At 41.7% G+C, this 25,069-nt stretch overlaps 1 pseudogene; it reads left to right on the top strand.

Moving 5' to 3' along the window:
- The window catches only part of LOC138437862 (antigen WC1.1-like), a 58,740-nt pseudogene that overhangs the window by 21,368 nt on the left and 12,303 nt on the right, over positions 1-25,069 (top strand).

The following is a 25,069-nucleotide window of genomic DNA, read 5'->3' as shown; positions in this document are numbered from 1 at the left end:
TCATTTCATGGCAAATAGATGAGGAAACAATGGGTTCCTCAGACTATTTTCTTGGGTTCCAAAATCACTGCAGATGGTGACTGCAGCCATGAAATTAAATGATGCTTCCTCCTTGGAAGAAAAGCTATGACCAACTCAGACAGCATATTAAAAAGCAGAGACATCACTTTGCTGACAAAGGTCCATCTAGTCAAAGCTGTGATTTTTCCAGTAGTTATGTATGGATGTAAGAGTTGGACCATAAAGAAAGTTGAGCACCGAAGAACTGATGCTTCTGAACTGTGGTGTTGGAGGAGACTCTTGAGAGTCCCCTGGACTGCAAGGAGATCAAACCAGTGGATCCTAATGGGAATTAGTCCTGAATATTCATTGGAAGAACTGATGCTGAAGCTGAATCTTCACTACTTTGGCCACCTGGTGAGAAGAGCTGACTCATTGGAAAAGACCCTGATGGTGGGAAAGCTCGAGGGCAGGAGGAAAAGAGGATGACAGAGGATGAGATGGTTGGATGGCATCACCGACTTGATGGACATGAGTTTGAGCAAGCTCCAGAAGTTGGTGAAGAACAGGGAAGCCTGGCAAGCTGCAGTTAACTGGGTCACAAAGAGTTGGGCATGACTGAGGGACTGAACTGAAGTGAACAAAGTTTTTTGGAAAAACTGCCATACAACAATATAATCAGAACTCTTGCTGTGTGACCTGAATTAATTGAAGAATATCCTCTGATTTTGCATTTTGATGTTTCAACTTTATGCTGAACTAATGTGAGGCTACACTTATTCTTTAGTTCTTAATTGCAGCTAACAAGTTTTTCAGCTCTAGAAGTATTTGGTTTTTGGTATCATTTCTCCGCAAAGATGCACATTTTGTCAATTAATTCCATAAGCACTTTAACCGTGGCTACATATATTCTGGTCAGGTAACTCTAGCAGCCGAACACCCTGGGAAATTCTTTCTAATGTCTCCTTTTTCCTTTCCGTTTTTCATGAGGTCTATTTTATATAAGTGTTTGCTCTAAAGATATACATTGAAGAAATTGTAGAGATCCTTCAGAAAGAATTTTGTTTTGCTTTTACTTAGGGATAGATTTTTTTAGGGCTTCCCTGGTGGCTCAGAGGTTAAAGTGTCTTCTTCCAATGCGGGAGACCTGGGTTTGTTCCCTGGGTCGGGAAGATTCCCTGGAGAGGAAATGGTAAGCCACTCCAGTATTCTTGCCTGGAGAATCCCATGGACTGAGGAGCCTGGTGGGCTGCAGTCCATGGGGTCACAAAGAGTCGGACATGACTGAACAACTTTACTTACTTACTTAGGGATAGCTTTGGGCTTCCCTGGTGGCTAAGAGGGTAAAAAATCTGCCTGCAGTGTGGAAGACCTGGGTTTGATCCCTGGGTTGGGAAGATCCCCTGGAGGATGGCTTGGCAACCCACTCCACTATTTTTGCTTGAAAAATCCTATGGCAGAGGATACTGGTGGGCTCTAGTCCAAGGGGTTACAAAGAGTTGGACATGACTGAGCGACTAAGCACAGCACAGGGATACATTTAGGGATACAACTTACTTAACTCATTCTTACAGCAACACTTGGGTTAAAACAGAAACTGTGGTACTGTCAGAAGCAGAACTCTCCAGGGAGAAGGTGAACACTAAGGGTATGATAACTTTACTGCTGGGTCACAGCTTTCATCTTAGGCTCCATCAGTAGGTCATTATTTTCCTTAATTCAGTTTCCTGTTCTTCAACCCTTCCAGACTTCTGATCATTGTTGTTTCTTCAGGAAACCAGACCCAGGTGCTGCCCCAGTGCAACGACTCTATGGCAGAACCAGCAGGCTCTGCTGCCTCAGTGGAGAGCACCCCCTACTGCTCAGGTGAGGGTCCCACAGAACGGAAGACCCTTCTCAACCCCTGGGGTCACTGCTCCATTGTCGCATTTCTCTCTCCTCAGAAAACAGACAGCTCCGCCTGGTGGACGGGGGTGATCCCTGTGCCGGGAGAGTGGAGATCCTTGACCAGGGCTCCTGGGGCACCATCTGTGATGACGGCTGGGACCTGGAAGATGCCCGCGTGGTGTGCAGGCAGCTGGGCTGTGGAGAAGCCCTCAATGCCACAGGGTCTGCTCACTTCGGGGCAGGATCAGGGCCCATCTGGCTGGACGACCTGAACTGCACAGGAAAGGAGTCCCACGTGTGGAGGTGCCCTTCCCGGGGCTGGGGGCGGCACGACTGCAGACACAAGCAGGACGCGGGGGTCATCTGCTCAGGTCAGCGCTGCACGCTGTCCACAGGCTGGGGGAGGGGTGGGGCCCTGGAGGACGCGGGTCTGAGCCCTGAGGGAGAGATGCTGAAAGGACCAGAGAAGGAGGCGTCCTCCCATGAAGGCTGTCTTTCCAGCAGATGTGAAGACAAGGTGCTTTCACTTCCTCCTGCAGCAGCTGAGGTTCTGGTCTTTTCTTCTCAGCAGTGTTTCCTGGTAGAGCCTTTTCTCACAGTTTTTCTTGAAAGCACGGCTCTCTCTCCAGTTACATAGAAAAAATTTAAACCCACGGTACTAGTTTCTGTTTGCTTCCCTAACAATTCACCAATTAGTGGGTTAAAACAGCATGTATTTATTTCCTTGCTCTTCTCTAGCTTAGATGTCCAGCAGGGGACTGGGCTGGGATCAAGGCGTCAGCAGGGCCGCATCACTTTTGCGGCTCTAGGGGAGAATCTGTTTCTTGCCTTTTCAAACTTCTTGAAACGACCTTCATTCCTTCCTTCACAGCACCCTTCATCCATTATCAGACCAGCAATGCTGCAGGCCTCCAACCATTATCCAGAGTCACATCTCTCTAGCCGGAGCTAAGAAAAGTATTCCACGTTTAAGCATAGTGGGTCTAAGGATGTGATTAGACTGGGCTCACATTGTTAATACATCATCTCCCCATCCTGAGGTCCTTACCTTAATCACATCTGTAAATCCCTCTTGTCAGGTATGGTAACATATTCACAGGTTGCAGAGATTGGGATGTGGACATTTTTGGATTAATTATTATCCCTATCTCCCTAATATCCGCATCACATCCCTTTGACATACTCTTTAAAGATTTCGTCAGAAAGCAGGATTCAGCTGCCCCTCCCTGCCTAGTGCCCATGCAGTTTGGTCTTCCTCTCAGTTCATATCCACTACACCATTGTGGTAGAAATAGAAAGACAAACACAAATGGACAAAGTCAGTTAAAAGGGAGGCGATGTCAGTCTTGTCATCTAGTGGGTATCTCTTGAACATTCAGAGATGACTGTTCACCATTTCTAGAAGAAAGGAAAACCTAGAACATCCAGCAAAGTTTTTACTGTGTCCTGTCTCCTCCCCTTTCAGCCTTAGAGTTCCTGGCCCTCAGGATGGTGAGCGAGGACCAGCAGTGTGCTGGGTGGCTGGAAGTTTTCTACAACGGGACCTGGGGCAGTGTCTGCCGCAGCCCCATGGAAGACATCACTGTGTCCGTGATCTGCAGACAGCTTGGCTGTGGGGACAGTGGAACCCTCAACTCTTCTGTTGGTCTCAGGGAAGGTTCTAGACCCCAGTGGGTCGATGGAATCCGCTGTCGGAAAACAGACACCTCTCTCTGGCAGTGTCCTTCTGACCCTTGGAATTACACTTCATGCTCTCCCAAGGAGGAAGCCTATATCTCGTGTGAAGGTGACTTACTGTCTGTTTCTGTGTGTCTGTCCCAACCCTGTAGGATGCAGTGAGATTTGATATTTTAAAATCTAAATGATGAGTTTAATTTTCATTCACGAAATGATAAAAAGTGAAAATGTTAATTGCTCAGTTGTGCTCTTTGTGACCACATGGACTGTAGCCTGCCAGGCTCCTCTGTCCTTGGGATTCTCCAGGCAAGAATGCTGGAATGGGTTACCATTCCCTTCTCCAGGGGGTCATCCTGACCCAGGTATGAAATCTGGTCTCCTACACTGAATTCAGATTCTTTACTGTCTGAACCACCAGAGAAGCTTAAATGAGGTAAGAATGAAACTAATTTAATCCAGATATTCCAACCTTGTTTGTTAAAATTTTTAATTGAGACGTAATTCTCGTAACATTATATTAGTTCTAAGTGTAAAACATAGTGTTTATGTATAAAATCACTACACATACAGTAATATTCATCACCACATGCAGTTCCAATTTTTTTCTCTGATGATCCCATAAGTAAGAATTTGCATGCTGAAACTAAAACCCAGCACAACCAAATAAATACTTAATTTTAAAAGAGAGTATAGTTTTCTTCATAACATCATATTTTATCCACATAAGGGCTTCTGTGGTAGGTCAACTGGTAAAGAATCCGCCTGCCATGCAGGAGACCCTGCTTTGATTCCTGAGTCTGGAAAATCTGCTGGAGAAGGATAAGCTACTCACTGCAGTATTCTTGGGCTTCCCTTGTGACTCAGCTGGTAAAGAATCTGCCTGCAATGTGGGAGACCTGGGTTTGATCCCTGGGTTGGGAAGACTTCCTGGAGAAGGGAATGGCTACCCACTCCAGTATTCTAGCCTGGAGAATTCCATGGACTCTATACTCCATGGGGTTGCAAAGAGTTGGACATGACTGAGTGACTTTCACAAACACTATGTACAAAAATATTATCTTCTTTCCTATATACTGTCTTATATCTTTCATGACAATATTTTTTCTCTAGAATGTTTTAAAATTTCTTATTTATTCATAGGAACTCTTTATAAACAAACATCACTTACTGTTTTTCTTAAATATTTTTGTAAGATTTCCCCCATATTTTACATATATTTTTAAGATTGTATATGTGTATTGGTGGGTTATGTGTCAGATCTCTAATGTTTTACTTTTTTGATGTCTCCCTTTAGTGCAATGTTTCAAATGCCATTTTTTATCTCAAAATAACATTGAATCATTTTATTTTCTGCAAACAATTTTATAGTTCCACTAGAGAATATTCAAAACCTAATTTCAAATTATTTATTTATCTGAATTTATTTTATTATTTGTGATGATGTAACATCATCACAAGGTAAGAATTGCATTTTAGATATGTGATATCTTAGCTCCATCACAAAATAAAAGCACATGGTTTCATAAGTTCATGGATATGACATCAAAAGTACAGGCAACAAAGCAAAAATAGACAAGAGGGAATATATCAAACTAAAAAGCTTCCACAAAGCAAATGAAAGATCCACAGAGTGAAAAAGCAAGCTAGCACAAATTATATAAGGTTTTAATTTCCAAAAATAGTAAGGAACTCCTATAACTTAAGAGAAAAAAAACCCAACAAACTTAAAACCTAATAACTCAATTAAAAAATTGGCCAAGGGCTTGAATAGACATTTCTCTAAAGAAGACATACAAATGGCAATAGGTATATGAAAATATGCTTGACATTGTCAGTCATCAGGGAAATGTAAATTAAAACCACAAAGAGATATCATCTCACACATGTCAGAATGACTGTTTTTTTTTTTTTTTCTTTTAAAGACACTTAGTGTTGGCAAGGCTGTGGAGAAATTGACACTTTATCTGTACTTATCCACATTAAATGTATAAAATGTACTAATAAAACTATGTAATCCAGGGGCTAAATCTCTGGGCTTTCACTGTCATGGGTCCAGGTTCAATCCCTGACCTGGGAACTATGAGCCCATGAGCAACAGCACAGCCAAAAAACAAACAAACAACAGCACAAAAAGTATGATAGAAACATCTGTATGATCTATACTGATGTCCCTTTTCATTTTTGGTATTGTTAGCTTCATTTTCTCTCTGCTCTGCATTAGTGTTGCTCAGTGTTCATCAGTTTTAAATGAGCCATGTTTAAAGGGTTTTCTTCCATATTTTCTATCTTATGCTTACCTTCTTTTCCATTAATTTTTGTTCCTTTTTAAATTAACCCCAACATTCTACATTCTTTAGACTTTCTCATCTAGTTTCTTAATTGGAAGCTTCCTTTTTTTCACTTTCAGTCTTTCCTCTTCTCTAAATCTAGGCTATAAACTTCCCTTAGGCACTACTTGAGTTTTATTAGAAGAATTTATCATACCATTATTTTGTGTTTATTATCAATATTTCACAATATTTTGTAAGTTTTAAATTTATTCCCAGACTCAGGTGGTGTTTGGAAGGATCTTGCTGAATTTCCCCAAATAGAGGTGGCTATAAATATTTCCTTATTAGTTCTTAATTTTATTCCACCTGGTCAGAGTAAATATTCTGTATGAATTCAAAGAGTGAAAGATTTTGTCCTATTATGTGGTCATTTTGGTAAAAGTTCCGAGTGCATGTACAGTAATGTGAACTCTTGCGGTGTTGGGTGCGTTGCTCTATGTGTTACTTAGTTAAATGTGCTGACTATGTTGTTGTACATCTACTGAATTCTTCTTTGTGTTTTGTATGTTTGGTCTGCATGCTATTGAAAAAGATCTGTTAATAATCCCCCATTTTGATTGTGATTTTGTCTATTTCTTCTTTTCACTCTGTCAAGTATGTTTCTAAGTTATGTTCTGTTACCTTGAATTTTGTTGTCTAAAATATCTTTATTAAGGGTGCATCTCATTATAATCATGAAAATTCCCTCTGTAATTCAGTGTATCTTGGCTTAAAGTCTACTTTCTGGGACATTGATATAGCTACTCCAGTTTTGTTACAGTTAGTACATTTTTTTCCATCATTTTACTTTCAACCATTCTTTGCTTTCATAATATAAGGTGGGCATTTTGCAAGTAACATTTGTGTCAATGTTGTTTTATCTTAATCCATTCACTGTAAATGCAACTACTGATATTGATGTGTTGGTATCTGCCATTTGCTTTTAATTGATCCACATGCTTTATGTTCCTTTTTGTCTCCTTTTTCTCCCCTCCTTTTGTTTTCAATAAATCTGTTATTATTCCAGATTTTCCTTTTTCCTTTTGATTTTCAGCACCTTTACTAGGGATTTTCATACTCCTCCATTTATTTTTTTTAAAAAGTTCTCTATTGTTATATCTTCAGATATTACTTCTGCAGTTCTGTCTGTCTGTCTCTGTATCTCTTCTCCCTCTCCTCCTCCCCTTTCTTCTCTTTCTCATCTCTCATCTTTCAGTTCAGTTCAGTTCATTTCAGTTGCTCAGTCGAATCTGACTCTTTGCGACCCCATGAATCGCAGCACACCAGGCCTCTCTTTCCATCACCATCTCACGGAGTTCACTCAGATTCACGTCCATCGAGTCAGTGATGCCATCCAGCTATCTCATCCTCTGTCGTCCCCTTCTCCTCCTGCCCCCAATCCCTCCCAGCATCAAAGTTTTTTCCAATGAGTCAACTCTTCACATGAGGTGGCCAAAGTACTGGAGTTTCAGCTTTAGCATCATTCCTTCCAAAGAAATCCCAGGGGCTGATCTCCCTCAGAATGGATTGGTTGGATCTCCTTGCAGTCCAAGGGACTCTCAAGAGTCTTCTCCAACACCACAGTTCAAAAGCGTCAATTCTTCAGCCCTCAGCCTTCTTCACAGTCCAACTCTCACATCCATACATGACCACAGGAAAAACAATACCGTTGACTAGATGGACCTTAGTTGGTAAAGTTATGTCTCTGCTTTTGAATATGCTGTCTAGGTTGGTCATAACTTTTCTTCCAAGGACCAAGCGTCTTTTAATTTCATGGCTGCAGTCACCAGACTCCTCTAAATCACTATATTCTAAGTTCTATATAAAATTCTTTTAACTTATTCATTCACTTTTTAAACCTAGATATTTTATTTTAGGTTGGCAATAGTTCCTAGACATTTTTATTTATTCATGATTATTTGTTATTTTTTTCATCTTTTTACCTGCTTATTCTCTTCTTCTCTCTTTTCCCCTAAATACATTGATTGTACTTAAAATCCTTATCTGCTAAGTCCAGCATTTCTATCATGTGTGTCTCTGCATTCTCTTATCTTTTTTCACTTTGGTCATTTGTCATGTTATCTTAGCTTCTCAAATGTCATGTCATTTTTTATTGGATGCTATAAATTATATATGAAAAAGTAAGATACTCCTGATACAGTTTCTAACACCTGAAAGGATTTACCCTTTGTTTTCCTAGGCAGGTAGGGGGAAGGGGTGTGTATCACTCAAACATCTAAATATAAGCTAAAACTGAGCTGTAACAAGTATGGATTGCAGTTTTGGTAGTGCTCAGTCTACCTCTGATTTCTCTGTCCCTATGACATAGGCTTTCAGAGATTTCAGTTCAGAGCCTATATTCTTTGGTAGGTAAGTACCCAAAATAATGAAAAGGACTGCTTTCCAAGTCTTTTTATATAGTTCTCTAGCTTCCTGCCCTTCATAGCTTATATACTGGGCAAAGCCTTGAGGAGAAAACCTGCTGTGTGAGAGAGGCTCTCAAAAGTCTAATTTTGTCTCTCCAGCACCAGGTAACCCCCAGATTATCCTGGCTTTCTGTCACAACAGTAGTCCTCTGCTTGTCCGAGCCCAGATTCTGCATCATTAAATTATGCAATGAACTGGCAAATTCCCACAGAGAAAAAGAAGCTATAGATCTTGGACTAACATTGAAATAATCTCCACTCTTTAGAATTTTAGCATATTTAGTCCATGTTGTGTTAACAAATGTCGAATACATTTACTGTTTCTTAAAACACATTTTCCAGCTTTTAAAGTTGTATCTAGAAAGAGCCAGCAAGACACATTGGCCTGCTGTGAACTCCATTCTCCCTGGAAGTGAAAAATTTTAGGTTTAATTCTCTACTTCATTATTTACTTAAAGTGCAGCACTGGTAGAAATTATTCAACTTTTCTTTACCTACTTTTTTTTTTTTAAAACCTTTCCTCCTACTTTTCAACCTTATTAATTCTCTTGCCACTGCTATAAGAAACCAGACCCAGCTGCTGCCCAGTGCAATGCTGCTGCTGCTGCTGCTAAGTCGCTTCAGTTGTGTCCGACTCTTAGCGACCCCATGGACTGCAGCCTACCAGGCTCCTCTGTCCATGGGATTGTCCAGGCAAGAGTACTGGAGTGGGTTGCCATTGCCTTCTGCACGAGTGCAAAGACTCCGTATCAGAACCAACAGAGTCTGCAGCCTCAGAGGAGAGCGCCTCCTACTGCTCAGGTGAGGGTCCCACAGGACAGACGACCCTTCTCATTCTCCAGGTCAATGCCCCGTGTCCCATTTCTCTCTCCTCAGGTAGCAGACAGCTCCGCCTGGTGGACGGAGGTGGTCCCTGCGCCGGCAGAGTGGAGATCCTTGACCAGGGCTCCTGGGGCACCATCTGTGATGACCGCTGGGACCTGGATGATGCCCACGTGGTGTGCAGACAACTGGGCTGTGGAAAAGCCCTCGAAGCCATTGTCTCTTCTTCCTTTGGGGCGGGATCAGGGCCCATTTGGCTAGGCAACGTGAAGTGCACAGGAAAGGAGTCCCACGTGTGGAGGTGCCCTTCCTGGGGCTGGGGGAAGCACTACTGCGATCACAGCGAGGATGCAGGAGTCATCTGCTCAGGTATGGTCAGTTCATGCCCACCAGCGGGGAGAATGGAATGTTCCAAGAAAGCTGGTGTCTGATCAGAGGGACAATAGGGGACTGGTGGGCTAGAGAGGACTGAGACAGCTACACATTCTCCCTAAGTGCCCTGTAGCTGTGAGCAATGAGCTTCATACACTTTCCTCTTACAAGTCTCTGCTATTCTGTTCTTCTCCAGTGCTCTTACCTGACACTAAAATAACTTTGTTTATTCTTCCAGTTAAAATAAATCCTCATCATTTTTTTTCATAATTCACTTTTTGTAAGAGTGAAACATTTGCTAACAGCCACATGCACACTCCCTTTGCACAGGAAGGCTATGAGAGGCAGGGACAAAAAATGAGGATGCACTTTCCTGGGTGGAGTTGTTTCTATACAGACAGTGTGAGACATTATTTTGCACTAGGTTAGTATGAGTGGAGGCTACTCCTACTATAGGAGGATATCATTTACCTGTATAGAGGGTATCCCTACAGAGGATATCATTTAACAGATCAGAGATTCTAATGGATTTGTGCCAGATTTCAAGATTCCTTTGCAAATTTAGACATAAATATTCATAGTTCTTTGATGGTAGAGAATTGTTGATGGAATGCTCTGAGTCTTATATTCTTCCATTGTTACTAGAAAAGTTTCTCTCTCAAATTTTTCCTTTAAAATATCTGTATAAATGCAAACTTTGGAGGAACACTTAGCCATGTACTGACAAGTCCAAGGTGGAGGTAACAAAACTTGAATCTGTGTTTTATGTTAAGAGATTATATATGATATATTATATATCAATATATATGATATATATTGATGACTTCAATGATATAAGAGAATTGCATTTGGGGGCTTATTTGGAGTAAGTGGACAAATATAATTTTTGAAGAAGGTGGAAAAGATTTTATAGTAGCTGGGAGGAAGGAGAATGGCAATGGGAGCTGATGAAGGCAAGTGTGAGGTTCTCTGAGCAGCACTGAGGGGCCAGGTGTGGTGTGAAGGATATTACGTGTGGCTAAGGACACAGGATGTGTACACAGCAAGAGACCAGACGAGGATATGTCTTTACTATATTTAATATCTTTACTCACATCTGCCTTCTATTTAATAATTTTCTTGGAATTATCACACAATTATTCTTCCATGTAAATTTTAAAATCAAGTAGAAAATAAAAAAGATATACTATATCTCAGAAGTCTCTATCCTGGTATGCATAAGACTTTATTGAGTATTCAGCATATATTTGAATATTTCACATGTATCAGGGTATATAAAACAGAATACAAGAAATACCTTTTTCTTGTTCTTTCTAAATTTTCAATCTCAGGATTAATATAACAATATCAATAACCTCAGATATGCAGATGATACCACCCTAATGGCAGAATGTAAAGAGGAACAGAGGAGAGACTCTTGATGAAAGTGGAAGAGAAGAGTGAAAAAGCTGGCTTGAAACTCCACATTCAAAAAACTAATATCATGGCATCCAGTCCCATCACTTCATGGCAACGAGATGAGGGAAAAATGGAAACAGCAACAGACTTTATTTTTTTTTTTGGCTCCAAAATCACTGCAGACTGTGACTGCAGCCATGAGATTAAAACACACTTGCTCCTTGGAAGAAAAGCTATGACAAACCTAGACAGCATGTTAAAAAGCAGAGACACTACTTTGTGACAAATGTCCATATAGTCAAAGCTATGCTTTTTTTCCAGTAGTTATGTAAGGACGTGAGAGTTGGATCATAAAGAAGGCTGAGCGCTGAAGAATTGATGCTTTTGAACTGTGGTGCTGGAAGACTCTGGAGAGTCCCTTGGACAGCAAGGAGATAAAATCAGTCAATCCTAAAGGAAATCAACCCTGAATAACTCATTGGAAGGATGTATGCCGAAGCTGAAGCTCCAATACTTTGGCCACATGATAAGAAGAAATGACTCATTGGAAAAGACCCTGAGGCTGGGAAAGATTGAAGACCAGAGAAGAAGGGGATGACAGAGGATGAGATGGTTGGATGGCATCACTGACTCAATGGACATGAGTTTGAGTAAACTCAGGGAGATAGTGAAGGACAGGGAAGCCTGGAGGATTGCAGTCCATGGGGTCACAAAGAGTCGAACACGACTGAGTGACTGAGCAACAAAAACAACCAGTTAAACAAAAATGTTTTAATCAGAATGTGTAGCCTGTGACCAAACTCCCAGCCAGAGGAGGCTAGGGGTCCTGACCCGGGCCTCTCTGGGGAGATGAAAGTGGATTAATAATAAGAGGCAAGCAGATCATCCTTCCCTCATCATTCATTCTTATATCAGTGGTCAGGCTAATCCTTCAATTCTTTAATTTCTGTGGTGTCTTTTCTGTTCTCTCCTACTCTCTCTAGTCGATTTTTATTCTGTTACATCATTCTTTTTGAGACTTCAAAGTTCACATACTTATACAATCAGAGTCCTTTTCCAGGACAGATTCCACCATTACGTACATAACCATGAGCACACTCAGAAACCAGGCAAATTATTTTAAAAATTATTCTTTATGATGTGCAGGGTTTTTTTTTTCCCCCATTGGATTACCTTTTCTCTGTCCAAATAGGGTCCCTGAAGGATGAAATCATGATCATGAATCTTTTCCTTGGTCTCTCTCATACTCTATCCACTCCCCATTTAACCTACCACTCACCCCACCTCACTCCCTACAGAAGCTCTTCCCTTTTGGAGTGTCCTTTCCATCTATTTGTAGCTCTTAAGATCATGTCTTCTTTTCTGCATTGGGGGAATTGGGAAAGGGTAGCAGTGCTAGGTGGCAAATGGGAGAAGCACAGGGGATAAAAGGTGTTAAAATCTTGTTGAACAAGTATTTCGTTTCCAAACCTATGTTTCAACACTATTGAAGTTTTTGCAGTTTAGAAATCTCTAAAATATATACGACTTGTTTGCTCTCTGCTATCTTCCCCTCACTCTCCTTTTTCATAGCTTACTGGCTTCTTATCTCAGAAATACAAATAGGAATGGAATATGCAGTTGGCATATAGATAGGGTTCAGTTTGGTTCAGTTCAGTCCAGTTCAGTCGCTCAGTTGTGTCTGACTCTTTGCGACCCCATGAATCGTAGCACACCAGGCCTCCATGTCTGTCACTAACTCCCGGAATTCACCCAAACTCACGTTCATCGAGTCGGTGATGCCATCCAGCTATCTCATCCTCTGTCGTCCCCTTCTCCTCCTGTCCCCAATCCCTCCCAGCATCAGAGTCTTTTCCAATGAGTCAACTCTTCGCATGAGGTGGCCAAAGTACTGGAGTTTCAGCTTTAGCATCATTCCTTCCAAAGAACACCCAGGGCTGATCTCTTTTAGAATGGACTGGTTGGACCTCCCTGCAGTCCAAGGGACTCTCAAGAGTCTTCTCCAACACCACAGCTCAAAAGCATCAGTTCTTCTATGTATTCTTGCCATCTCTTCTGCTTCTGTTAGGTCCATACCATTTCTGTCCTTTATGGAGCCCATCTTTGCATGAAATGTTCCCTTGGTATCTCTAATTTTCTTGAAGAGATCTCTAGTCTTTCCCATTCTGTTGTTTTCCTCTAAATACATTAAATTATCATCACTCCTTCACATTTGCTAAGATTCTCATGTCTAGGATGAAGTAATCAACAAACTCAGTTGTCTTGCATAATCCCATTGAGACTTCACTTTCTCTCAGGTGTGTTCATAAATCCTAGGTTTTTAAGAAAGATGGCTAGGATCATTCCCTCCCTCTCCTATGACTCTCTGAGTTTTCATCATTTCCAAACTTATCTGTGAACAACTTCTTTCACAATTAGGTTACCTAATTGTGACCTAATGCCTGCACTCAGATCCAGCCTGCATGATGTTTCCACCCCCAGTGACTTGAATATTGGCTCAGAGAAAACTTCCCAAAATTCTAGCCCCAGAAATTTCAGGATGACCTTCTAAACTTCTCCAGCTCTTAGGCCTCTAACCTCTCGAATCCCATGATCTTTTTTCACTCTCATTTAGTTCAGCTCTGCACTCAAGTTTGAATATTTTCCACTGGGCAGTTTCTTTGGGCCTTGAAGTTTCCAGGCCCCCAGATAAGAATTAACATTCCTAACCAATATATATTCTTGGATTCAGCCCTTCCAAACTGACCCTGCAATCCTTCTGGGTATCTCTTCAGAAACTTGCTCATGAAAATGCAATTTGACAATGACAGTCAAATTCTCTCTTCTTATCCCCTCTTATTCCACTTTCCCACCATTGCCTGTGAAGTGTTGTTTCCAGTTGTCAAGCCAGGTTTATGAACACTCACTGGGTTTGTTGTTCTTTGTTTCTCTTAGGATTTGTGCGTCTGGCTGGAGGGGCTGGACCCTGCTCAGGGCGAGTAGAAGTGCATTCTGGAGAAGCCTGGACCCCAGTGTCTGATGGAAACTTCACACTCCCCACTGCCCAGGTCATCTGTGCAGCTTTGTTGAGGAAAGCTTTGTCTGGGGAGGCCTTACAAATAGCTGTGAAAAGAAGAGAGGTGAAAAGCAAAGGAGAAAAGGAAAGATATAAACATCTGAATTCAGAGTCCCAAAGGATAGCAAGAAGAGATAAGAAAGCCTTCTTCAGTGAACAAGGCAAGAAATAGAGGAAAACAACAGAATGGGAAAGACTAGAGATCTCTTCAAGAAGATTAGAGATACCAAGGGAACATTTCATGCAAAGATGGGCTCGATAAAGGACAGAAATGATCTGGACCTAACAGAAGCAGAAGATAGTAAGAAAAGGTGGCAAGAATACACAGAAGAACTGTACAAAGAAGATCTTCATGACCCAGATAATCATGATGATGTGATCACTAATCTAGAGCCAGACATCCTGGAACGTGAAGTCAAGCGGGCCTTAGGAACCATCACTATAAACAAAGCTAGTGGAGGTGATGGAATTCTAGTAGAGCTGTTTCAAATCCTGAGAGATGATGCTGTGAAAGTGCTGCACTCAATATGCCAGCTAATTTGGAAAACTCAGCAGTGGCCACAGGACTGGAAAAGGTCAGTTTTCATTCCAATCCCAAAGAAAGGCAATGCCAAAGAATGCTCAAACTACCACACAATTGCACTCTTCTCACATGCTACTAAAGTAATGCTCAAAATTCTCCAAGCCAGGCTTCAGCAAGATGTGGACCGTGAACTTCCTGATGTTCCAGCTGGTTTTAGAAAAGGCAGAGGAACCAGAGATCAAATTGCCAACATCCGCTGGATCATGGAAAAAGCAAGAGAGTTCCAGAAAAACATCTATTTCTGCTTTATTGACTATGCCAAAGCCTTTGACTGTGTGGATCACAATAAACTGGGGAAAATTCTGAAAGAGATGGGAATACCAGACCGCCTGACCTCCCTCTTGAGAAATCTATGCAGGTCAGGAAGCAACAGTTAGAACTGGACGTGGAACAACAGACTGGTTCCAAATAGGAAAATGAGTCCATCAAGGCTGTATATTGTCACCCTGCTTATTTAGCTTATATGCAGAATACATCATGAGAAACGCTGGACTGGAAGTAACACAAGCTGGACTCAAGATTGCCAGGAGAAATATCAATAACCTCAGATATGCAGATGACACCACCCTTATGGCAGAAAGTGAAGAGGAACTAAAAAGCCTCTTGATGAAAGTGAAAGAGGAGAGTGGAAAAGTTGGCTTAAAGCTCAACATTCAGAAAACGAAGATCATGGCATCGGGTCCCATCACTTCATGGCAAATAGATGGGGAAACAGTGGAAACAGTGTCAGACTTTATTTTTTTGGGCTCTAAAAGCACTGCAGATGGTGATTGCAGCCATGGAATTAAAAGATGCTTACTCCTTGGAAGAAGGGTTATGACCAACCTAGATAGTATATTCAAAAGCAGAGACATTACTTTGCTAACTAAGGTCCGTCTAGTCAAGGCTATGGTTTTTCCTGTGGTCCTGTATGGATGTGAGAGTTGGACTGTGAAGAAGGCTGAGCACCGAAGAATTGATGCTTTTGAGCTGTGGTATTGGAGAAGACTCTTGAGAGTCCCTTGGACTGCAAGGAGATCCAACCAGTCCATTCTGAAGGAGATCAGCCCTGAGATTTCTTTGGAAGGAATGATGCTAAAGCTGAAACTCCAGTAGTTTGGACACCTGATGCGAAGAGTTGACTCATTGGAAAAGACTCTGATGCTGGGAGGGATTGGGGGCAGGAGGAGAAGGGGATGACAGGATGAGATGGCTGGATGGCATCACCGACTTGATGCACATGAGTCTGAGTGAACTCCGGGAGATGGTGATGGAGAGGGAGGCCTGGTGTGCTGCAATTCATGGGTCGCAAGGTCGAACACAACTGAGCGACTGAACTGAACTCTACTTGTTGAAGAAACCAGCAGTTCTGGGGAGACAGAGGACTAATGTACCAAAGAACCAGCTCCTCCTTGCTGATCAGGGGTGAGTGTTTTTCAATGGGAATTTCAGGAGTGCACAGGTGGAAGTCGGGGACAGTTTACCTGCAGAATAGCACAGTTAGCTCCGACAATCATCTTGCAATAGGTCTGATCAGTGTCACCTTTATTGTTTGAATTACAGTTAATAATAAGTTCTAGTGTTGGTCTGTTCCCATTTCCTTGAGGCCAGTCTTGGAATTGTGAAAGATGAAGATTATGATTTTCCATGTTGGCTCAGGTGGTAAAGAACCTGCCTGCAATGCAAGAGCCCTGGGTTTGATCCCTGGGCTGGGAAGATCCCCTGCAGAAGGAAATGGCACCCCGCTAGTCTGGTCATCATGTAATTTATTGTTACCACCTGTTTGGGATTTCAGTATCTGAAAAATAGCTCAAAAGATATGGCTTAGAATGTTATCTATACCCCATGAGAAGGAACTAAAGGTCCTTGAATTTGTTTAGGGCTAAACTATTATTATTTTGTCCTATTTGACTGTTTTCCTTTGTTCCTGATTTTTTTTTTTAAATTTCTGTGATGAAATTTATTCTTTAGCTAGGTTTTTCTACAAATAGAGGCAGGTGGAGGACATGACAGTGGTCTGTCCTGAGAAGGCTCTGTAAGGTCCTGCTCCATAGCAGTCTCATTGTTCACTCATTTTTTCAGGAGAAAGAAGTGCTAAGAAATGCTAAGAAGTGCTATGTCAGGGGAAGAAACAGCTAGATGAATACTATTTTTAATGAAACATTATTATTTAAGGATAATAATAAAGAACAAAGTACAAACAATAAGTGTATACCTAGGTCATGTTCTCCAACCCAGATCTACAAAGAGAACATTCACAGCACCACAGAATCACTATTGCCTCCCAATAGCCATGTCCTCCTCCTCTCTAGGGAAGACTGCCTACCTAAGACTTGTACTGTCATAGAATATTTTCTCAGTTTTTGAACTTTATGTAAAAGCATACAGTATGTTTTCTTTTGTGTCTAATTTCTTTGACTCCAAACTGTGTTTGAGATTCACTCATGATGTTGTTTATGGCAACATTTTATTCATTTTTATTATTATAGAGTATTCCTTTGGATGATCATATATCCATGCGTTGAACCATTCAACTAATAGCAGAGATTTGAGCTTATTTCCAGTTCTTGACTATTACAAATACAATGGTGCAAATTACCATGCCGATGGCTTTTGGCAAAAGTATTTATTATGATTTTTGTGTGTTTAATTCTTGGCCTTATATTTTTATTTTCTTAATGGTATGCTGTACTTCAATGAGCCAAGTTACTCATCTTCGGTTTGACCTATCAACTTTTTTTCTATCCATGTAGTGCTCTTTCAGTCAGTCAGTTCCGTTCAGTCACTCAATCATGTCTGACTCTTTGCAACCCCATGGACTGCCAAGCTTTCCTGTCCTTCACCATCTCCTGGAGCTTGCTCAAGCTTATATCCATTGAGTCGGTGAAACCATCCAGTCATCTGATTCTCTGTCATCTCCTTCTCCTCCTGCCTTCAATCTTTCTCAGCTTCAGGGTCTTTTCCAATGAGTCAGTTCTTCCCATCATGTAACCAAAGTATTGGAGCTTCAGCTTCAGCATCAGTTCTTCCAATGAATATTCAGGACTGATTTCCTTTAGGATTGACTGGTTGGACCTTCTTGCCACCCAAGGGACCGTCAAGAGTCTTCTCCAACACCACAGTTCAAAAGCATCAGTTCTTCGGTGCTCAACTTTCTTTAAGGTCCAACTCTCACATCCATACGTGATTACTGGAAAAATCATACCTTTGACTAGATGGGCCTTTGTCAGTATGTCTCTGCTTTTTAATATGTTGACTAGGTTGGTCATAGCTTTTCTTCCAAGCATCAAGCATCTTTTAATTTCATGGCTGTAGACATAATCTGTAGTGGTTTTGGAGCCCCAGAAAATAAAGTCTGTCCCTGTTTCCCCATCTTTTCGCCATAAAGTGATGGGACCAGATGCCATGATATTAGTTCTTTGAATGTTGAGTTTTAAGCCAACATTTCCACTCTCCTCTTTCAGTTTCATCAAGAGGCTCTTTAATATCTCCCCACTTTCTGCCATAAGGGTGGTGTCATCTGCATATCTGAGCTTATTGATATTTCTCCCAGCAATCTTGACTCCAGTTAGTGCTTCATCCAGCCCAGCATTTCACATGATGTACTCTGCATATAAGTTAAATAAGCAGAGTGATAATATACAGCCTTGATGTACTTCTGTCTCAGTTTTGAACTAGTCCACTGATCCAGTCCCTAGAACTTCTTATATTCTTCTAAAATGAACTTTCTCTACTCCAAAATTACAAAAATATTCTCTGAGAGTATCTCACAGAAGTGTCATTACTTTTTTTTTTTTTGCATATAATTGTACATTGCTTCTAGGATTGACATCTGTGTAGGATAAGGGTCAAGTGTCCTGTTTTCATATGGGTATCCAGTTGACTCAAAATCTTTTTCTGAAAAGACTATTCCCCACTGCAGTGCCACCTATGTGATCAGCGAAAGGGGACAAATGTCTGAATACATTGTTTAGACTCTCTATTCTGTTCCACTGTATCCTTTGTCTCTCCTTGCACCTGTACCACATTTTCTTAATTATTGTAATTTTATAGTAAGTCTTGAACCTTCCCTGGTGTCTCAGAGAGTAAAGAATTTGCCTGCAAGGCGGGAGACCTGGGTTTGATCCCTGGGTTGGGAAGATCCCCTGGAGAAGGGCATGGCAACCCACTCCAGTATTCTTGCCTGGAGAATCCCCGTGGACAGAGGAGCCTGGCGGGCTACAGTCTATGGGGTCACAAAGAGTTGGACATGACTGAGTGACTAAGCACACAGAGTAAGTCTGGATAACTTTAATTTAAAGAAGTTATGTTGTTGCTTTTCTTGCCAACTGCTTTGGTCAGTCTTGGTTTTTGTATTTTGTATACATTATTGAGCTGAAGCTCCAATCCTTTGGCCACCTGATGCGAAGAGCTGACTCACTAGAAAAGACCCTGATGCTAGGAAACACTGAAGGCAGGAGGAGAAGGGGATGACAGAGGATGAGATGGTTGGATGGCATCACTGACTCGAAGGAAATGAGTTTGAACAAGCTCCAGGAGTTGGTGATGGACAGGGAAGCCTGGTGTGCTGCAGTCCTTGAGGTGACAAAGAGTCAGACATGACTAAGTGACTGAACAGCAACGTAAAGTTTGAATCAGCTTGTCATGTTTCAGACATACAAAAGCACAAGGGAATTTGATTGAGGTTAGATTTAATCAGTATATAAATTCGAGAATAACTGACTTTGACAACGTTGAGTTTCCCTATTCACTGACAAAATATATCCCTTCATTCAGTTAGGTCTTGAATTTCTCTCAGATGTTTTGCACATCTTTAACTAGGTTTTCTCCTAGGCATTTTATGGGTTTGATGTTATTAGTATTTCCTTTAGTGAAGGTTTTCAAGGAATGAATTCTCTCTGAACTTTACCTGGATTCCCCAAATGTTAGATTAGTATTTTGCTTTAATCCTTCTTTCTTTCTTTTCTCTCTCTCTCTCTTGCTCTAGCTTTCCCTTTTTCTCCTTATTTGTTCCCCTCCTGCCCTGTTTTTCCCTGAGTATGTAAAATCTTTCTGGATTAGGTTGCAGACATGATGTTCCTTTATCCCTCCCTCCCAACAACAACAAAAATACTTCTGGGAATTTCCTTACATAACCACAGTTCAGTTAATCATTTAGAGATGTCAGTCCCAGATGACATCTAAATGCAACCACATGAGAGACCCCAAAGATAGAGCTGCCAAGTTTAGTCTTTCCCAAGTTACTGACCCAGGAAATCATGAGCAAAATTTAAAACTAAATTTCTTCAACTACTAAGTTTTGGGGGAAATTTTGTAATATAGCATTATTAACCAGGCACTTACCATGGGACCAGCATTTGTAAATAGTGGAATATTTATCCTCTGATTTTCCATTTTACTATTTCTAGTTTATGTTGATCTAATGTGCTGATTTCGGTGTTGACCATCTGGTGATGTCCATGTGTAGTCTTCTCTTGTGTTGTTGGAAGAGGGTGTTTGCTATGACCAGTGCATTTTCTTGGCAGAACTCCATTAGTCTTTCCCCTGCTTCATTCCACATTCCAAGGCCAAATTTGCCTGTTACTCCAGGTGTTTCTTGATTTCTTACTTTTGCATTCCAGTGCCCTATAATGAAAAGGACATCTTTTTTGAGTGTTAGTTCTAAAAGGTCTTGTAGGTCTTCATAGAACCGTTCAACTTCAGCTTCTTCTGCATTACTGGTTGAGGCATAGACTTGGATAACTGTGATATTGAATGGTTTGCCTTGGAGACGAACAGAGATCATTCTGTCATTTTTGAGATTGCATCCAAGTACTGCATTTCAGACTCTTTTGTTGACCATGATGGCTACTCCATTTCTTCTGAGGGATTCCTGCCCACAGTAGTAGATATAATGGTCATCTGATTTAAATTCACCCATTCCAGTCCATTTTAGTTCTCTGATTCCTAAATGTCGACGTTCACCCTTGCCATCTCTTGTTTGACCACTTCCAATTTGCCTTGATTCATGGACCTGACATTCCAGGTTCCTATTCAATATTGCTCTTTACCACGTCGGACCTTGCATCTATCACCAGTCACATCCACAGCTGGGTATTGTTTTTGCTTTGGCTCCATCCCTTCATTCTTTCTGGAGTTATTTCTCCACTGATCTCCAGTAGGATGTTGGGCACCTACTAACCTGGGGAGTTCCTCTTTCAGTATCCTATCATTTTGCCTTTTCATACTGTTCATGGGGTTCTCAAGGCAAGAATACTGAAGTGGTTTGCCATTCCCTTCTCCAGTGGACCACATTCTGTCAGACCTCTCCACCATGACCCGCCCATCTTGGGGTTGCCCCGCAGCCATGGCTTGGTTTCATTCAGTTAGAGAAGGCTGTGGTCTTAGTGTGATTAGATTGACAAGTTTTCTGTGATTATGGTTTCAGTGTGTCTGCTCTCTGATGCCCTCTTGCAACACCTACAATCTTACTTCGGTTTCTCTTACCTTGGGCATGGGGTATCTCTTCATGGCTGCTCCAGCAAAGCTCAGCAGCTGCTCCTTACGTTGGACGAGGGGTATCTCGTTACTGCCGCTGTTCCTGACCTTCAACGTGGGAGAGCTCCTCTAGGCCCTCCTGCACCCGTGCAGCCACCACTCCTCGGGTTGCTCCTCCCGGCCGCTGCCCCTGACCTCGGGCGTGGGGTGGATCTTCCTGGCTGCTGTCCCTGGCCTCGGGCACGGGGTGGCTCCACAGAGCCACTGCGCCTGGCCTTGGGCACGAGATGGCATCTCTTGGCTGCCCCTGACCTCGGACACAGGGTGTCTCCTCCCGGCTGCCACTGACCTGAGACACGGGGTAGCTCCTCTAGGCCACCACCCCTGATCTCGGACGCAGGGTAGCTCCTCCAGGCCGCTGCCCCTGACCTTGGACTTGGGCAGCTCCTCTCAGCCATTCCTGCACTGTCACAGCCTGGCATTCTTGGCAGCTGCCCCTGACCTCAGACATGGGGTAACTCCTCTCGGCCGTGCTTAGTGCACCAGGTCGCAGCCACCTGTGCGTGGCTCTACACATGGGCATCACCAGATGGTCAACACCATTATTCATTGCAGCCAAAGATGGAGAAGCTCTATACAGTCAACAAAAACAAGACCAGGAGCTGACTGTGGCTCAGATCATGAACTCCTTATTACCAAATTCAGACTCAAATTGAAGAAACTAGGGAAAACAGCTAGATCGTTCAGGTATGACCTAAATCTAATCCCTTATGATTATACAATAGACGTGAGAAATAGATTTAAGGGCCTAGATCTGATAGAAAGAGTGCCTGATGAACTATGGAATGAGGTTCATGACATTGATCAGGAGACAAGGATCAAGACCATCCATATGGAAAAGAAATGCAAACAAGCAAAATGGCTGTCTGGGGAGGTCTTACAAATAGCTGTGAAAAGAAGAGAGGTGAAAAGCAAAGGAGAAAAGGAAAGATATAAGCATCTGATTGCAGAGTTCCAGAGAATAGCAAGAAGAGATAAGAAAGCCTTCTTCAGCGAACAAGGGAAAGAAATAGAGGAAAACAACAGAATGGGAAAGACTAGAGATCTCTTCAAGAAAGTTAGAGATACCAAGGGAACATTTCATGCAAAGATGGGCTCGATAAAGGACAGAAATGGTTTGGACCTAACAGAAGCAGAAGATATTAAGAAGAGGTGGCAAGAATACATGGAAGAATTGTACAAAAAAGATCCTCATGACCCAGATAATCATGATGATGTGATCACTAATCTAGAGCCAGACATCTTGGAATGTGAAGTCAAGTGGGCCTTAGAAAGCATCACTATGAACAAAGCTAGTGGAGGTGATGGAATTCCAGTAGAGCTATTTCAAATCCTGAAAGATGATGCTGTGAAAGTGCTGCACTCAATATGCCAGCAAATTTGGAAAACCCAGCAGTGGCCACAAGACTGGAAAAGGTCAGTTTTCATTCCAATCCCAAAGAAAGACAATGCCAAAGAATGCTCAAACTACCGCACAATTGCACTTATCTCACATGCTAGTAAAGTAATGCTCAATATTCTCCAAGTCAGGCTTCAGCAAGACATGAACTGTGAACTTCCTGACGTTCAAGCTGGTTTTAGAAAAGGCAGAGGAACCAGAGATCAAATTGCCAACATCCGTTGGATCGTGGAAAAAGCAAGAGAGTTCCAGAAAACATCTGTTTCTGCTTTATTGACTATGCCAAAGCCTTTGACTGTGTGGATCACAATAAACTGTGGAAAATTCTGAAAGAGATGGGAATACCAGACCACCTGACCTGCCTCTTGAGAAATCTGTATGCAGGTCAGGAAGGCACAGTTAGAACTGGACATGGAACAACAGACTGGTTCCAAATAAGAAGAGGAGTCCGTCAAGGCTGTATATTGTCACCCTGCTTATTTAACTTATATGCAGAGTACATCATGAGAAATGCTGGACTAGAAGAAACACAAGCTGGAATCAAGATTGCTGGGAGAAATATCAATAACCTCAGATATGCAGATGACACCACCCTTATGGCAGAAAGTGAAGAGAAACTAAAAAGCCTCTTGATAAAAGTGAAAGAGGAGAGTGAAAAAGTTGGCTTAAAGCTCAACATTCAGAAAACGAAGATCATGGCATCTGTTTCCATCACTTCATGGCAAATAGATGGGGAAACAGTGTCAGACTTTATTTTTTTGGCTCTAAAAGCACTGCAGGTGGTGACGGAAGCCATGAAATTAAAAGATGCTTATTCCTTGGAAGAAAAGTTATGACCAACCTAGATAGTATATTCAAAGCAGAGACATTACTTTGCCAACTAAGGTCCATCTAGTCAAGGCTATGCTTTTTCCTGTGGTCATGTATGGATGTGAGAGTTGGACTGTGAAGAAGGCTGAGTGCCAAAGAATTGATGCATTTGAACTGTGGTGTTGGAGAAGACTCTTGAGAGTCCCTTGGACTGCAAGGAGATCCAACCAGTCCATTCTGAAGGAGATCAGCCCTGGGCTTTCTTTGGAAGGAATGATGCTAAAGCTGAAACTCCAGTATTTGGCCACTTCATGCTAAGAGTTGATTCATTGGAAAAGACTCTGATGCTGGGAGGGATTGGGGGCAGGAGGAGAAGGGGACGACAGAGGATGAGATGGCTGGATGGCATCACTGACTCGATGGACATGAGTCTGAGTGATCTCCGGGAGTTGATGATGGACAGGGAGGCCTGGTGTGCTGCAGTTCATGGTGTCACAAAGAGTTGGACACGGCTGAGCGACTGAACTGAACTGAACTCAATGTGCTGTTACACTCATTCTCTAGTTCTTAATTTCAGCTGTAGAATTTTTTTTTTACAGGAAGCTTTCTTTTATTCTGTAAATTTGTCTCTATTTTTCAAAATTTAATACCATGCATACCCCACTATTATTAGAGAAAAATAATAAACACTGTTCTTGTTTGTTTTTGTTATTTTTTTTTCTGCCAGGATGCACGTCATGTTAATCAATTCTTTGTGCACTTTAATCATGGCTATTTAAATTCTGTGTCAGACTATAAAACTCTTAGAGGAAAACATAGGCAGAAGATTCTTTGACATAAGTTGCAACAAGATATTTTTTGATCAAATTCCTAAAGAAAATAAAAACAAAAAAACAGGATCTAATTAAACTTAAAAGCTTTCACATATCAAAGGAAACCATAAACAGAACAAAAAGACATCTCTCAGAAAGGGAGAAAATATTTGCAAATGAAGTAATTAACAAGGGTTAATCTTCAAAATACACAGACAACTCAATCAACAAACCAAACAATCCAATGAAAAAATGGGAAAAAGACCTAAATAGACATTTTTTTCTAGACATACAGATGGCTAACAAATACATCACTAATAATTAGAGAGATGTAAGTCAAAACTTCAGGCTGGTAATACTTCACACCAGTTAGAATGTCTTTCATTAAAAAATCCACAAATAAATCCTGGAGAGGATGTCCAGAAAAGGGAATCCTCCTACATATGAGTATGTAAATTGGTACAACTACTGTGGGTTGCCATGCCCTCCTGCAGGGGACATTCCAACCCAAGGATCAAATCCAGGTCTCCCACATTGCAGGCGGATTCTTTACTGTCTGAGCCACCAGACTCAGAAGCCCTACACTATTGATACTAAGTATAAAATAGATATTGCTTGTAGAATCCCATAGCCATGGAGCCTGATGGGCTACAATCCATAGTGTCACAGAGTCAGACACTACTGAAGTGTCTTAGCATGCATGTACACAGAAATAGATAAATAATAACTTTTTATAGCACAGGGAACTCTACTCAGTGTTCTGTGGTGACTAAAGAGGAAGTAAATCCAAGAAAGGGGAGATGTGTGTGTGTGTGTGTGTGTGTTTATAAATATAAATAGATAGATAGATATAGTTGTTGTTGTTTAGTTACTGAGTTGTGTCTGACTCTTTTGTGACTTCATACACTGCCATGCTCCTTTGTCCATAGGAATTCTTAGGCAAGAATACTGGAGTGGATTGCCATTTTTTTCTCCAAAGGCTCTTCCCAACCCAGGGATGGAA

This window comes from Ovis canadensis, chromosome 3 (genome assembly GCF_042477335.2).
Source record: "Ovis canadensis isolate MfBH-ARS-UI-01 breed Bighorn chromosome 3, ARS-UI_OviCan_v2, whole genome shotgun sequence".
Classification (NCBI taxonomy): Eukaryota; Metazoa; Chordata; class Mammalia; order Artiodactyla; family Bovidae; genus Ovis; species Ovis canadensis.
The sequence above is the reverse complement of the archived record's forward strand: the minus strand, read 5'-3'. Positions and strand labels throughout refer to the sequence as shown.